This window comes from Lonchura striata, chromosome Z, assembly GCF_050655825.1.
Source record: "Lonchura striata isolate lonStrDom1 chromosome Z, ASM5065582v1, whole genome shotgun sequence".
Classification (NCBI taxonomy): domain Eukaryota; kingdom Metazoa; phylum Chordata; class Aves; order Passeriformes; family Estrildidae; genus Lonchura; species Lonchura striata.
In genome coordinates, this window is record NC_140740.1 from 14,006,936 (window position 1) to 14,020,650 (window position 13,715).

Genomic DNA, 13,715 nt, shown 5'->3' on the forward strand with positions numbered 1-13,715 from the left:
ATGAATTAAGGTGCAAGAAAGACTCTATTCCAGAGTCACTAGTACAGACATTATTTAATAGTAAATGTGAACTAGAGGGATAGAAAGCTAAAGGAGGAGATGGGCCAGGCAGGGAGAAAAGCTGAGATGAACACCGAGGTGGGTTAGGCCCGCATAGGCCCTCCCTTCCTGCAGTGCAGTTGCACAGGCTCAGCTGATGCAGTGGTGCTGCATCCCCTCATTGCATTTGCAGTGCAGGAGGGGAGGGAGAACTGTCTGTCTGTGTGTGTGTGTGTGTGTGTGTGTGTGTGTGTGTGTGTGTGGTGTGTGTGTGTGTGTGTGGTATAAAACACTGGAAATTGCGCCCAGCTTGTCTCAGAGCAGTGATGTTGGCAAGGGCAGTCAGGCCCCTGCAGCTCTGGGGCTGTGGGGCAGCTGTGGCCTTTGGAGCAGGCAGGGCTCTGGCTCGCACTGGATGCAGCCAGGGATGCTCTGTGGAAGGCTGACGGCAAGCCTGGCCCTGCAGGGGAGCAGTGCAGTGAGGCCCGTGCTAGGGCTCCTTCTAGCTAATGTCACTGGGCAGAGGCCAGTAGTCCAAGCTACTGCTTCTCAGGAACCTCTCAAAATGTTGAAAGGCAACTGTAGTTTTCTCTTCTAACTTGTCCTGCACACCAGTCAGGTGCATCTGGCCTGGGATGCATCCCTGGCATTTGTTGTTGTCTCTTCTTGTACTGAATTTTAACTTGGTAAAGATTTATTGCTTGTAAATATTTATCTCAAGATGATTTGAAGTGTTCATTCCCATGTGGAATGAGTTTTTGTCATTCCAAAGAGAACTGGATCTTCAGGCCCAGAAGAGCAGAAGCTTTGGTGTGACAGTATTATTCTCATTGCCACTTCATCTTGGATTTGTATCATGAGCTTGATAAACCTCACACCTGTTGATTTGATGGAGAAGGTTTGAGTCCCTTCAGTGGCTTTAAGCATGAATGAGTTTTGCCCTCTTTAGCAGCTGCTGGGCTTTGGGTTGTTGTTGTGGTTTCAGACTTGTCTAGAGTTTGTTGTAAAAGAACAGCCTCAGTTTGCAAACTTCCCAGAAGGCTCCAAAGTCAATCTGAGAGTATTTTTACTGCTTTACATGAATAAAACCAGACTGGCCTGGCTTGGTAACCTCTGAGTCTGCCTCAAGGCTATTTTAAAGAAAAGGTCAGGAAATCCTAAACTCTGCAGAAATGCTGACATGCCTGATTTTTTTTATTTTTTATTTATTTCTTCTTCCTAGGGTAGCCCCAGCTACTCTGAGATGAAGAGCAGATGCCAGTACCTCCACAAAAAGCTGTCCCACATTTAGCAATGAGTATCTGAATTTGGCAAGCAGCAAGTGGAGTCCTGGCACCAGTCGTCTGCTTCAGCAAGGAAACATCTATGAAATCAGGCTGTTTTATTTTAAAAGAAGATTAAGTTTTTAGGATTCTTCAAGTTAGGATTGAGTAGATGATTATTTGTTAAAAACATAGGATTAGTTAGTCTAAGATTACAGAATTTAGTATTGAACTTTAGCAATAAAGAAGTTGGACTATTGTTAACAAGAGTACTGAAGTCTGTCCAAGATATATTTGGTTTATAGTTTCTTCATCCTAGCCTAGGTCCCAGTTCCAGTAGCATGTTTTGGGGGTTTGTTAGAAATGACACCCAGTTGATTAGAGGAAAAACAAGGGATGAAGCTTTCCAGCCTTTCCTTTCCTTCTTCTCTGAATCTGTTATTTCCCTTTTTGAAAATGGTCAGTTTCCTCTGAATGTTAAAGAGACCACTTTCGTCATATTTAATCTAGTAAGCTTCCTCTATACAGTCTACAGCTTCTCTAAACTGAGGGCTAAGATGTCCAGAGGAGCTGATGAGACTCCTAATCCAGAAGTAGACCCAAATGGGGAGAATTCTGAGTAATGCAGAAAATAAGAGAGAATGAGCCAAACCCCAAAAGAATTTTCTGATCCTCTGTGAGAACCCTGGGTTTGGTCTGGGGTCTTGAGTGGTGGTAAAGTCTCTCCTCCAACCCGTGCTTCCAAAGAAAAACTCCACAGCCTCTTGTTGTTTGGTCTCAAGGCAGTTTATTGCGAGTTATCTAACAGATTGTGTTCGCGGGCTGCGGCTGTTTGATCAGCGGCCCCGGCAGAGACACACACACTCCTGACACCCTCACTGTCCAGTGTCTTCTTCTTCTCCCCCCCCCACCCAGGGCTGCTGCTATCTTTCATAAGATATATTACATATAACATGTTTACAATTATTCCCCAATACCTACTACCAATATTACCAAGTGCTTTTCTACTCTAAACCAATCTGTGAATGCCAACATCACCAAGAACATGGAGGCAAGGAAGAAGAATGAGGAAGAATAGGATCAGCCCACTTTCCTCCATCTTAGAACTTCTGACCCCCATGTACAAAGTAAAAACCCCCCTGTACAGGTGCTAAAACCCCCCTGTACAATACTAAAACATTCTCCTCTCTGTTTTGTAACTACTTTTACTATACTATCTAACCCTTTGTGACTGCTCGTTCCGCCTTCAAAGCTGGTAATTCATTCCTTGGCTCAAACTCGAAATCACAGCTGTTTCCAGCTGCCTTCTGGGGTCTAGAATGCTTCTGACCAAGGCCTGGAACCTCTAAAAATGTCTGAGAGACATTTTAAGTTCTCACAACAGAGATGTGAGTGTGAAACCACAAAAAGTAGAGTGACCTCATAGGGTCAAAGTTACATCACAGAGATGTCTGTGTGATATCACAGAGATGTCAGTGTGACCTCAAAGAGATGTCTGTGTGACATCACAGACAGCTGTGTGACATCACAGTGATGTCATTGTGACATCCCAGAGATGTCTGTGTGACATCACAGACAGCTGTGTGACATCACAGAGATGTCATTGTGACATCACAGAGAGCTGTGTGATGTCAGAGAGATGTCTGTGTGACGTCAGAGAGATGTAAGCGTGACATCACAGAGATGTCCATGTGACACCACAAAAAGCTGTGTGACCTCATGGGGTCAAAGTGACATCAAAGAGATGTCTCTGAGACGTCACAGAGATGGCTGTGTGACATCACAGAGATGTCAGTGTGACATCAGAGAGAGATGTGTGGCATCACACAGAGGTCTGTGTGACATCACAGGAGGTTGTGTGATGTCACAGAGATATCCAGGTGACATCACGGAGAGATATCAGTGTGAAATCACAGACAGCTGTATGCCATCACAGAGATGTAAGGGTGACATCAGGGAGATGTCTGTGTGACATCAGTGTGGCATCACACCGATGTCATTGTGACATCACAAAAATCTGTGTGACATCAGACAGATGTCACACTGACATCACAGACAGCTGTGTGACATCACAGAGATGTTATTGTGACATCACAGAGAGCTGTATGACGTCAGAGAAATGTAAGCGTGACATCACAGAGATGTCTGTGTGACACCACAAAAAGCTGTGTGACCTCATGGGGTCGAAGTGACATCAAAGAGATGTCTCTGAGACATCACAGAGATGTCTGTGTGACATCACAGAGATGTAAGGGTGACATCAGGGAGATGTCAGTGTGACCTCACAGACAGCAGTGTGATGCCACAGTGATGTCATTGTGACATCACAAAAAAATCTGTGTGACATCAGACAGATGTCAGTGTGACATCACAGATAGCTATGTGACATCACAGAGATGTCCATGTGACACCACAAAAAGCTGGGTGGACTCATGGGGTGGAAATGACATCACAGCGATACCTGTGTGACATCACATGCATCTGTGTGACATCACAGTGATGTCATTGTGATGTCACAAAAATCTGTGTGACATCAGAGCTATGTCATTGTGACATCAAAGAGAGCTGTGTGACATCACAGAGATGTCAGTGTCACATCACAGAGAGTTGTGTGATGTCACAGAGATGTCATTGTGACATCACAGAGAGCTGTGTGACGTCCCAGAAATGTCAGTACGTCATCACAGACAGCTGTGTGACATCAAAGTGTTGTCATTGTGACATGCCAGAGAGCTGTGTGACATCACAGACAGCTCTGTGACATCACAGAGATGACTTTGTGACACCAAAAAAAGATTTTTTACCTCATGGAGTCCAAGTGACATCACAGAGATGTCTGTGTGACATCCCAGAAATGTCAGTGTGACATCACAGACAGCTGTTTGACATAACTCTGATGTCAGTGTAACATCACAGATATGTCTGTGTGACATCACAGAGAGCTGTGTGATGTCACAGAGATGTCAGGGTTACATCACAGACTGCTGTGTGACATCACAATGATGTCATTGTGACGTCAAAAATGTCAGTGTGACATCACAGACAGCTGTGTGACATCACAGATATGTCATCCTGACATCACAGAAATGTGGATGTGACAGCGCTGAGAGCTGTGTGACATCACAGAGATGTCTGTGTGACACAACAGGAGGTTGTGTTATATCACAGTGATGTCCATGTCACATCACAGAGAGCTGTGTGACGTCACCAAGAGGTCAGTGTGACATCAGAGACAGCTGTGTGAAATCACAGAGAAGTCAGTATGACATCATAGGGATGTCCATGCGACATCGCAGGCAGCTCTGTGACATCACAGTGATGTCATTGTGACATCACAAAAAGCTGTGGGAGCTCATAGGACCAAAGTGACATCACAGAGATGTCTGTGGCTGCACCACTTCTGCTTTGGTTCCTGCCTGCATCTAGAAGTGCCACAGATGTGCCAAGTGGGACCAGTGGCCCATATGCCAAGGGCAGTGTAGTCTGGAGGGCATGAATGAAGAAGAGCCATCCCCACTTTTAAACCTTACCAAAGGCACCAAGAAATGTCACTTTGTAGCTTTAAGAGACAGCTGACAACTCAGAAGGAAATGCTGAGTGTATTCACAGGCTGAAAAAAAGGGAATCTTCCAGGCAAGTTAAAGTTTCAGAAGCTTTATTTTCAATCCTAAACTATAATCCTACTCTACAATCCTACTCTACAAAACTACTCTTCAGTCCTGTTCTTAGCTGGTTATAGAGTAAATGGTCCTGATGTGATTATCGCAGTTGGTAGATAGTTCTTGTTGGTAAGTAATGGAGGGAGGGAACAGCTTTGTGTGTCCTTTTGAGGGATCGCCCCAATTTTCTGGTGTCCTCCGTTCATTTTGGGATACCACACCTCCTCTTTGGGCATCTCCACCCAGCGATTTTGGCTTCCACTCCTTCCACTTTGGGGTCCCCCTTTAACTTTGTGCACCCCATCCCCATGTCCCACACATGCCCAGTGTCCCCAGTGTGCACTGAATGGCCAGCAAGGGACTGGGGAATGCTGGGACCCACAGTGATGTCAGTCTTCTCTCCTGGTTACACATAGGACTCCTCGGCCCTTTCTGGGGTGCCCTGGAGTGCCAGAGCCATGGTGAGGAAGTGTCTTTGCTGCCATCCTGTGCAGGATCATGCCTGGCCCATTATGGCCTCATGTCCCCGTCTCTCATTGTCCTCTGACATTCCCTGTGTCCCTGCACCCCTCTCAAGAGCAGGACTTTGGTGCCAAGCCCAGTGCTCCAAATCCACGCGTTGCCTCTGTCCTTGTGGTATCCCCGCACGTACTTTATGGACAAGAATAGCCCTTAGTTAATCTAAGAATTGATACCTGGCTAACAAGATAATGACCCATCACTCTCACTGGTTTGCCCCCTCCTCCCTACCTTCTTTTAGGTGCCGAGGCAATGAGATAATGCTTGAGCTATGCTAAAAGCTGTGCAGAAAGAAGTAGTTACTTTGTACCCAGGGATGGGAATGAAGCACTTTCTAGAAATCAGCAAATTTAGCAGAACAAGCTAACTGCAAAAGACTCACCAGTGCCTATTTGAGCAGACAATCTTGTAGAGCATGTGCAGAAACAGAGGTAAAACAGCTGAAGCCCGAGGAAGCCTTCTGAGCCTTCACCCAAAACGACCACCAGAGGCTGATGACAACCTCTTGTAGAAATTGCACATGGTCTACAAGGGCTTACAGAATCATGTAATTAGAAAATATATTGCAATATGAAGGTTAGGAATGTATCATGGTCACATTAAGTTAAAAAGGTTTAGAAGATTGTTCTGTACAAAGAATGGACAAGTGGTGATTACGCGGGCGGAGGGAAGACAAGCACAGTCAGTATGATTGATAAGCAAGCTTCTTTTATTCAAAAATCCTGTCCGTTTATATAGGGTTTGCTACAAGCAAAGTCAGCAACAGCTCTCATAGGTCAAGTTTACAAAGGTCTTTGTTTTACTTCTCCTACGGGTGGTTACAGCTGTAGCTAAGTTCTCCAAGCCAAGTTCTCATTGCTAAGTCATGCCTTCCAAGGACAGAGCATATCTTCGAGGCTATGCCTGTCCTTATTATCTCATTCCGAACTTGCTCTATTTCCCAGGCCTAGAGAGACCTTGTACAGTTTCCCAGGCCTAGACACAGAGCCTGTTTCCCAAGCTTTGTTCCCAGGCCAGACACAGGCTGATTCTGATTCTGGGGTCTTAAACAGTGGTATCAATGAATAACTGTTCCATTGATCCATGACCCCTCTCCTGCAACCATTCTCCAGCAAAAATTGCTAAGTTTCTCTATCAGTCTATTTACAAAGTAACTGGTTATCCTAATAAATTTAGATACATTTCCCTTTTGATTACAAATTAAGCATTGCACCTTCAAGGCATATCCAGGGATGCACAGGTGACACTGCGCTCATTGTCTCAAACAAGGTGAGCGCAAACATAGAAATCCCCCCCGACACTTCAACATGTAAGCTGTTATCCAACTGCACAAACACCTTCTCTCCTAAACCAAATCAGTGCTTCTGTGTTTGCTTTCATGAACTTAGAATGCACTTTTCAGGACTTTGAAAACAAGCAGTGTCTTTGGATTTGAAAATGTCACCAATATTAAGAAAGTCTGTGTTGCAGCGAAGTTGCCTTCTGGCTGATGTAGGAAGCTAGCAGGAGCTGTCACAGAGGGTTTGGCAACCCTATGTATAGAAGCCTCTGCCCTGGGTTTTACTCTGCATGGTACAGTTTTTCCTTGAAAGATTGATAATTTGACATTGAATCAGAGTTTGTCAGTGAAAATAAAAGGGAAAGATCTAATTTACATGGGCTAATCAACAGGTCCAATTAATTTAAACATGGTTTTGGGATGATGATGGGTCTTCAGTGAATAGGTTTTCATTTGGGAAGGGTAGAAGGATATGACCTCAAGGCTGCAGGACAATCCATTTGTTATTAGATAGAAATTCCTGTTATTACCTTCCCATGCATAGTTTTTAACCTTTCTGTAATCTCAAATGACCTGAGTTCTGTGATTATTGCATCTGCACTCTTAGCTGCAAAAAACCCAACATTAAAAGCCCATGGTCATATTTTGATTCCGAAATAAGAAAACATGCAAATTGGTATTTCAGTCATAGCAGTGGCAGACTTTTAGGTTTACTCCAATTCCTGCTATATTCAGAAACCTGCTATTGGCTTCAAGAGGAGCCTTCTGCTAAGAAGAAGGTTCTCTTTTACTTTAATGACTTTGCCTCCATTTAATTGTACCTAAGAGTTTATCTCTAACACCTCTCTCCCAGCAGCTCCGAGCTGCGGTGTGGCACAGCGCTTGCTGTGTGCCAGGGAGCACAAAGCAGGCTGGCCTGCCGGCCCTGAATATTTCTGCAGAGCACTCTGCAGCTCCCAGCTTTGCTGTGGCTCAGTGCAGAGCTGCAGGATTGCAGGCGCTGCCTCCCAGAGCTGTGTGAGGCACTGGCTCCTGCAGCCGTGAGCTGACAAGCTGTCCCTGCCTCCCACTGGCCTCGGGTCCCCTGGCACAAGTGCCGTGCCCGAAGGACGCTGCCCTGTGCTCCAGCCTGCCGAGCAGCCCGGCTCCCTGCCCCGGTGCCCAGGGTGCTGCACACACTGCTGACCTTTGCCAGGAGTCGCAGGGCAGCGGCACAAGAGTGGGAATGCTGAGCCAGGCCAGCGGGCCTCGGCTGCCCTTGGCCTTTCTCTCCTCGGGCAGACTCCAGAGGGCCAATGCCTCCAGGCTGGGCTGTGCCCAGCAGGGCTCCGCTTGCCCTCGGGAGCAGCCGGCTGCGCTTGGGCTCTGAGAGCGGAGGATGCGCCCGCTGCCAGCAAGAGGCACGCAGGGCCGGGCTGTGCCTCCTGCAGCTACCAGGGCCTCCTTGCAGCCTGGCCCTGCCGAGGCTCAGGCTGCTCCGGGCTCTGCCAGGGCTCTGCTGCGGCTCCACGCTGGGCAGGGCCGGGCCCGCTCTCAGCTCACACTCGCTGACAGCTCTGCACCGCAGGAGACCTTTCAGAGCACCTCTCTGATCTTTCTGCTTTCTCCGCTGAGCGAGGCTCTCCTCCAGCCAAAGACATTGCCCTTCACGATACAAATCCAAGTGGCAGGCACCAAATGCTCTTGAGTCACAGCTGAAGGCCTGCATCTGCACAGGATATTTTGGCTGCACCACTTGCCCTTTGCTTTTTCCTGCAAATGCCATTGCCCTTTCTGCCTCAACTAGAAATACTACAGCTGGCCAAAAGCTGCCTAGTTGGCCACATTCCCAAGACAGTGTGGTCTGGAAAGGATGAATGAAGAAGAGCCTTCCCCTACTTAAAAAACATACAAAAGAAGCCATAAGTGTGACTTAACACCCATAAAAACCAGCTGGTAATTCAGAAGGAAATGTTGAGTTTTCTGAAGGGGTCAGAAAGAGGGCAGTCTTCCAAGTGAGTTTATTTTTCAGAAATTTTATTTAATGAAAATCCTTGTTTACAATCTTATTCCAGAAAACTCTTCAACAATCCTACCCTACCAATCCTATGCCACAATCCTACTCCACAATCCTATTCTACAAAACTCTTCAACAATCCTACTCACCAATGCTCCTCTACAATCCTATTCCACAAAACTCTTCAACAATCTTACTCTACAATCCTATTCCACAAAACTCTCCAAAAATCCTACTCTACAATCCTCCTCTAAAATCCTATTCTATAAAACCTTATCAACAATCCTCCTCCTATAATCCTCCAGTCCTCAAAATTCCTTGTGGTGATGACATCTCTACGTGGTTGTTACATTCTTCTCTGCTGCATCCTCTTCAAGACGGTGATAAGTGGTGCCAGGATGGATACTGGCTTGGCTGATGTTACAAATGGATGCTGTCCAAAGGGAAAAAAAAACAACAAAGAACAGTGAACCATGACCTTCCAAGCTCAGTGCCTCACATACTCCATCAGGATTCCTCTAGGTCCTAGAAAGACCCAGAAAGGAAAACAATGGGACCATCTGCTCCTCAGTTGTCATGTGCAGGATCTTGCCATCACAGGCAAACCCGGCCCAGAATCCCACTCATCCATTTATTCTGGTTTCTTCACCTTGCTGGGGTTTTTGCCCTGCCAGTGCTCTAGAAAGGGTGCTTTCTGTCCCTGGGGTTTCTTCCTTTCAAGAAGCCCCAATGACTCCCATAGGTCCCTGTCTTGTGCTAATTTCCACAGGCACACAGAGCAGTGTCTGCCTTTCCATGCCCTGCCCCTCCTGTGCTGCATGGCACCTTCCTTCCCAGCAGGGTCAGCCGAGTGGCGCTGGGTCCTGCAGTTCCCTCTCTGCCACACAACCTGGCAGTCAGCCTGGGCCAGTTCCCCTCTGCCTGAGCGTGCCAGGCAGCAGATGGGGCTGGGACAAGTTCCTCTCAGCTCTCCCTGTTTGTGTGCCAGAAACCTCTAAGGGTGGGGTGGGGGGCACAAACCAGGGCCCCTCAGAGGCTCAGAGTGAGTCCCGCACAGCCCCTCCTGCCCACAGCCAAATCTCTCCAGAGTGCTCTGCCAGGACTGGCAGCCGTGGCTTCCTCCACCACCGTTTCATGTCTCTCTACAATGCTCTACGTCAATTCTTTTGCTGTTAGATATAACAGAATACACCACCAAATTAAAAAACAGGGCAACAGAAAGAATAAGAAAATAGAACACCTGTCCTATCTTCTGCAGAGAGAGGTGGAAGTATTCAGTTTTGTGAAGAACGGGCCTCAGGGAGAATTTATTGCCACTTTGCAAGACTTCAGAGTGGCGTTGAAGAAAGTGGGGGACACCGTTTTTAACAGGGCCAGTTACAATAGAATGTGGGCAAATAGTTTCAAACACAAAGGGGATCTAATCAGAGTAGGTCTAAGGAAGACCTTGTTTACTCAGAGCAGGGTGCCACCCTGGCACAGGCTGTCCCAAGAGCTGGTAGGTGCCCCATCCCCGGAACCATTCCAGGTCAGGTGGGAAAGGGCTCTGAGCAACCTGATCCCTCTAAAGATGTCCCTGCTCATTGCAGGACACTTGGACCAAAGGACATTACAGAGCCCTGCCAGCCCAGCCCAGTCTAGCACTCGTCAGCATTTTCATTTGAAGAGCACCAAGAGTGGAGGTGAGGAGGAAGGGGGCTCATCTGAGGCCTCGGACCTTGGTGGAGGAGGAGCCCATCCCTCGCACACTGTTTCACCTCAGCCCCTTGGCATTTTACCTGCAGCAGCTCGTTGGCAGACCAGCGCCGCTCCTCGTCTCTCTGCAGGCAGCAGCTCAGGAAGTCACGCAGCCAAGCCGAGAGGAGCTTGGGCTGCCGCAGCTGTGGCGTCCCTGCTGTGGCTATCAGGAATTTAGTCTGGAGAAACAGGAAACACAAGGCTCCACCTGCTTCTTTCCCATCTGTAACTGCCCTCCCAGAAGCCATTGTTTAACCTCTCTTCTTCAGTGGCAGTTTCTGCCCTGGCAGAGACCCAGAGATGACTTTCCTTTACCAACAAAAAACCAAACTCTGATGCAGCCACAGCTTTGCCATCATCCCACAGATCTTGCCTTGGCAGCCAATTTCATTGATTGACCTAGTTAGTTGGGAACTACATCAGCAAAAGCACATTTGCTTCTCTGAAGATTCACACCAACTTGGCAGCATTTTGGAAGGGGGACTTTGCTATGTTAACTCTTTCCAAGGATTAGGACATGAAAGGCATCTCTGCAGTGCTTGTGGGTCCCTTCAGCCCAGTTGCCATACAACAAGACTCATCAAGTTTTTTGCCCTTTTCTTGAAAACAATGGTAATTGGAAGAAGAGAAAGGAAATCCATCAGTTAACCCCCAGCTAAGGAAACAAACATTTATAATCTCATATTCAACACAGACACATTAAGGTGCATGCACTAATGTATGGGGATGAAAATGCCTGCTTGGGCACACAGGAGCCACTGCAGCTCTGTCTCTCAGCAGCCTGAAAATTTCAGCTTCCTTACGCAGCAACAGAAAAGCTTTTCCTGCGTGCCATCCCTGTGGACACCCTCTGCTCATTTAGCTACACAAGTCAATGCATGAATGGAAGGCCCATCCCAGAAAATGCCAGGAAACAAACAGGAGGTTTTGGCAGGCTCTCCCTCTCACCAGGCTCCAGCTTGGTGATGTGGAGAAGGTGGCTTGGGCTATGAGAGAAACACAGTCACTAAGTGTTTCAGCAACACTGCACAAGAAGCAGAAGAGACTCTGTGGCCCTTGCAGCCTCATGTTCAGGTTCCAGGCATGTTTCTCAGTGTGCAGAAACTGCACAGGGGATGCAGTTCCTCACTAAAACCACTCTTTTAGAAACTCTGTTAGGTTTGGCTTTCTTTCCTTCATTTCTGGAAGTATAGCACCAATTCTAAGATGCTTGTTTCCTTTTATTGTGGCCATCTACACAGACCAAAGAACTGGAACCACTTACAGCCCAAAGGAAAATGTTGCCTGAGCATGGGGTTTGTTTGCATGTGGTATAGCTTGAGTTCCACACTGATGCAACCAAAACTACAGCAGATGCTGATGTGTTGCAGGGACATTTTAAGGAGGGGACCTTGGTGGCAGTAGTTCCAGCAGATGGCAATGGGATTTTGTCCAATGGCATGCAGAACACAGGGCAGGTGAGAAAGACAAACGGGATCAGTGAGTATTTGCTCATTACCGTGGCAGGACTTCGGCTCCAGTAGGGAACTTTCCGTTCTATCATTTCGATTCCCACAATTCCAAAAGACCATATGTCCACTTTGGGGCCATATGGTTGACGCATCACCACTTCAGGCGCCATCCACCAAGGAGTCCCGGCCACCGAGGACGGTCTATTCTTCCCAGGGCTGAGCTCAACAGAGATGCCAAAATCAGCTGAGGGGAAAGCAAAATACTGCTTTTATTTGAATTCTGTGCAATTAGGAAACCAAGCAAAAGAATTGCCCAGTAGAACTTTGAGAATGTGCTGTTGAATCTCCTGGACAACTGTCCCTGCTCTGTCTCCTCAGGATTTTAGCCAAATCCCCACATTTTGTATACTGCCTTCAGCAGTGGCTTTTGTTCTATGGAAGCTTTAGACTTGTTGCTCCCTCCCTCTGCAATGGACACACACAGAGCAACACCACTCTTGACTGCTTGTTCCTTGTCATACCTCTGTGCACCTTGCAACCATGTCATCAGCTCAGAGCGGGGGGTCCCCGCACTGCCACCAGCACCATTCCTGGGGAGCTGGCAGCCACTCAAAGCAGCCCCTCACCCCACATCCCTGAAAGCTGCACCTGACCAGGAATATACTGACCCAGCTTGACAGAGCCGTCGGTTCTGAGAAGGATGTTGTCGCTCTTCACGTCTCTGTGGATCACTTGGTTTGAGTGAAGAAAAGCCAATCCTTGCAAGCACTGAGAGAGTAAACAGAACCAGGAGGGACAAACCCAGTGATTTCATCACACCAGAAAAGAAACAGAGACTCTAAAAGGTTCCCATTCCCCAGGAGAATGGCGAGTAATGGCAGAACACAGTGCCATTGAGAGGAAGAGCTGCTGCTCCAACACTTGCAGAGCAGGACCTTTCTAAGGAAAGGCATGTCACCTTTTGAAAGAGCAACAGCACCTGCTGTTGTAGACTGTCCCCTGCAAACCAGCCAGGATGACTGCTGCTGCAGTGGATGTGCTCAGAAGCAAAGAGCATTTTGGCTGCACTAGTATCCTTTTTTGCTGAGGACTGAGAGAAATGAGTCTCTTTTTTTTCCTTTGCTGTTCATTTCAAATCCTGCTACCAGCACCTTGCTTCTACAAGTGAGGAATGCAGTGAAGACAGGCAAAAATTTAGGGAGGCAAGATGGAGAACAGCAGATACAAGAGGCAGAGTGAGAATACAACAGCAGGAGATAAGAGTACAAGAACTGAGTAGAGTGAGTGCAGGGGCACTCCAGGCATTTTACTGGAGATGCTTTTATGTGCCCATAGCATACCAGCAACGCAGAAGCAAAGTTTGGCACGTGAAACCTCTCCTGTTCTGAGCCCCTATTTCTCAGATAATCCTGCCCAAACCCTTGGAAGCACAGGTGGGCTTGCTGACCTCCCGACTGATGACTGCTATCTCGATTTCAGTCAGGAAGGTCTTCCTGATGACATCGCTCAGAGCGCCTCCATCCATGTACTCCATGACCAGCCAGAGTTCCTCACCCAGAAGGTGGCTGAAGGAAAGAAACAAGGGCGTGAAGATAAACATGCATGGCTAGGTTGATTTTTTGCTTCCGGGCTTCTTGTTTCCAAGGCCCTTTGTGACAAGGACAGAATAAAAGGAATAGACATTCCCTCTTGGCTGTGCTTTGTTTGCAATCTGTGCAGTCTCAGGGAGAAAGGCACAGCTGTGAAACAGGAGATGTCTTAGATGGCCAGCAA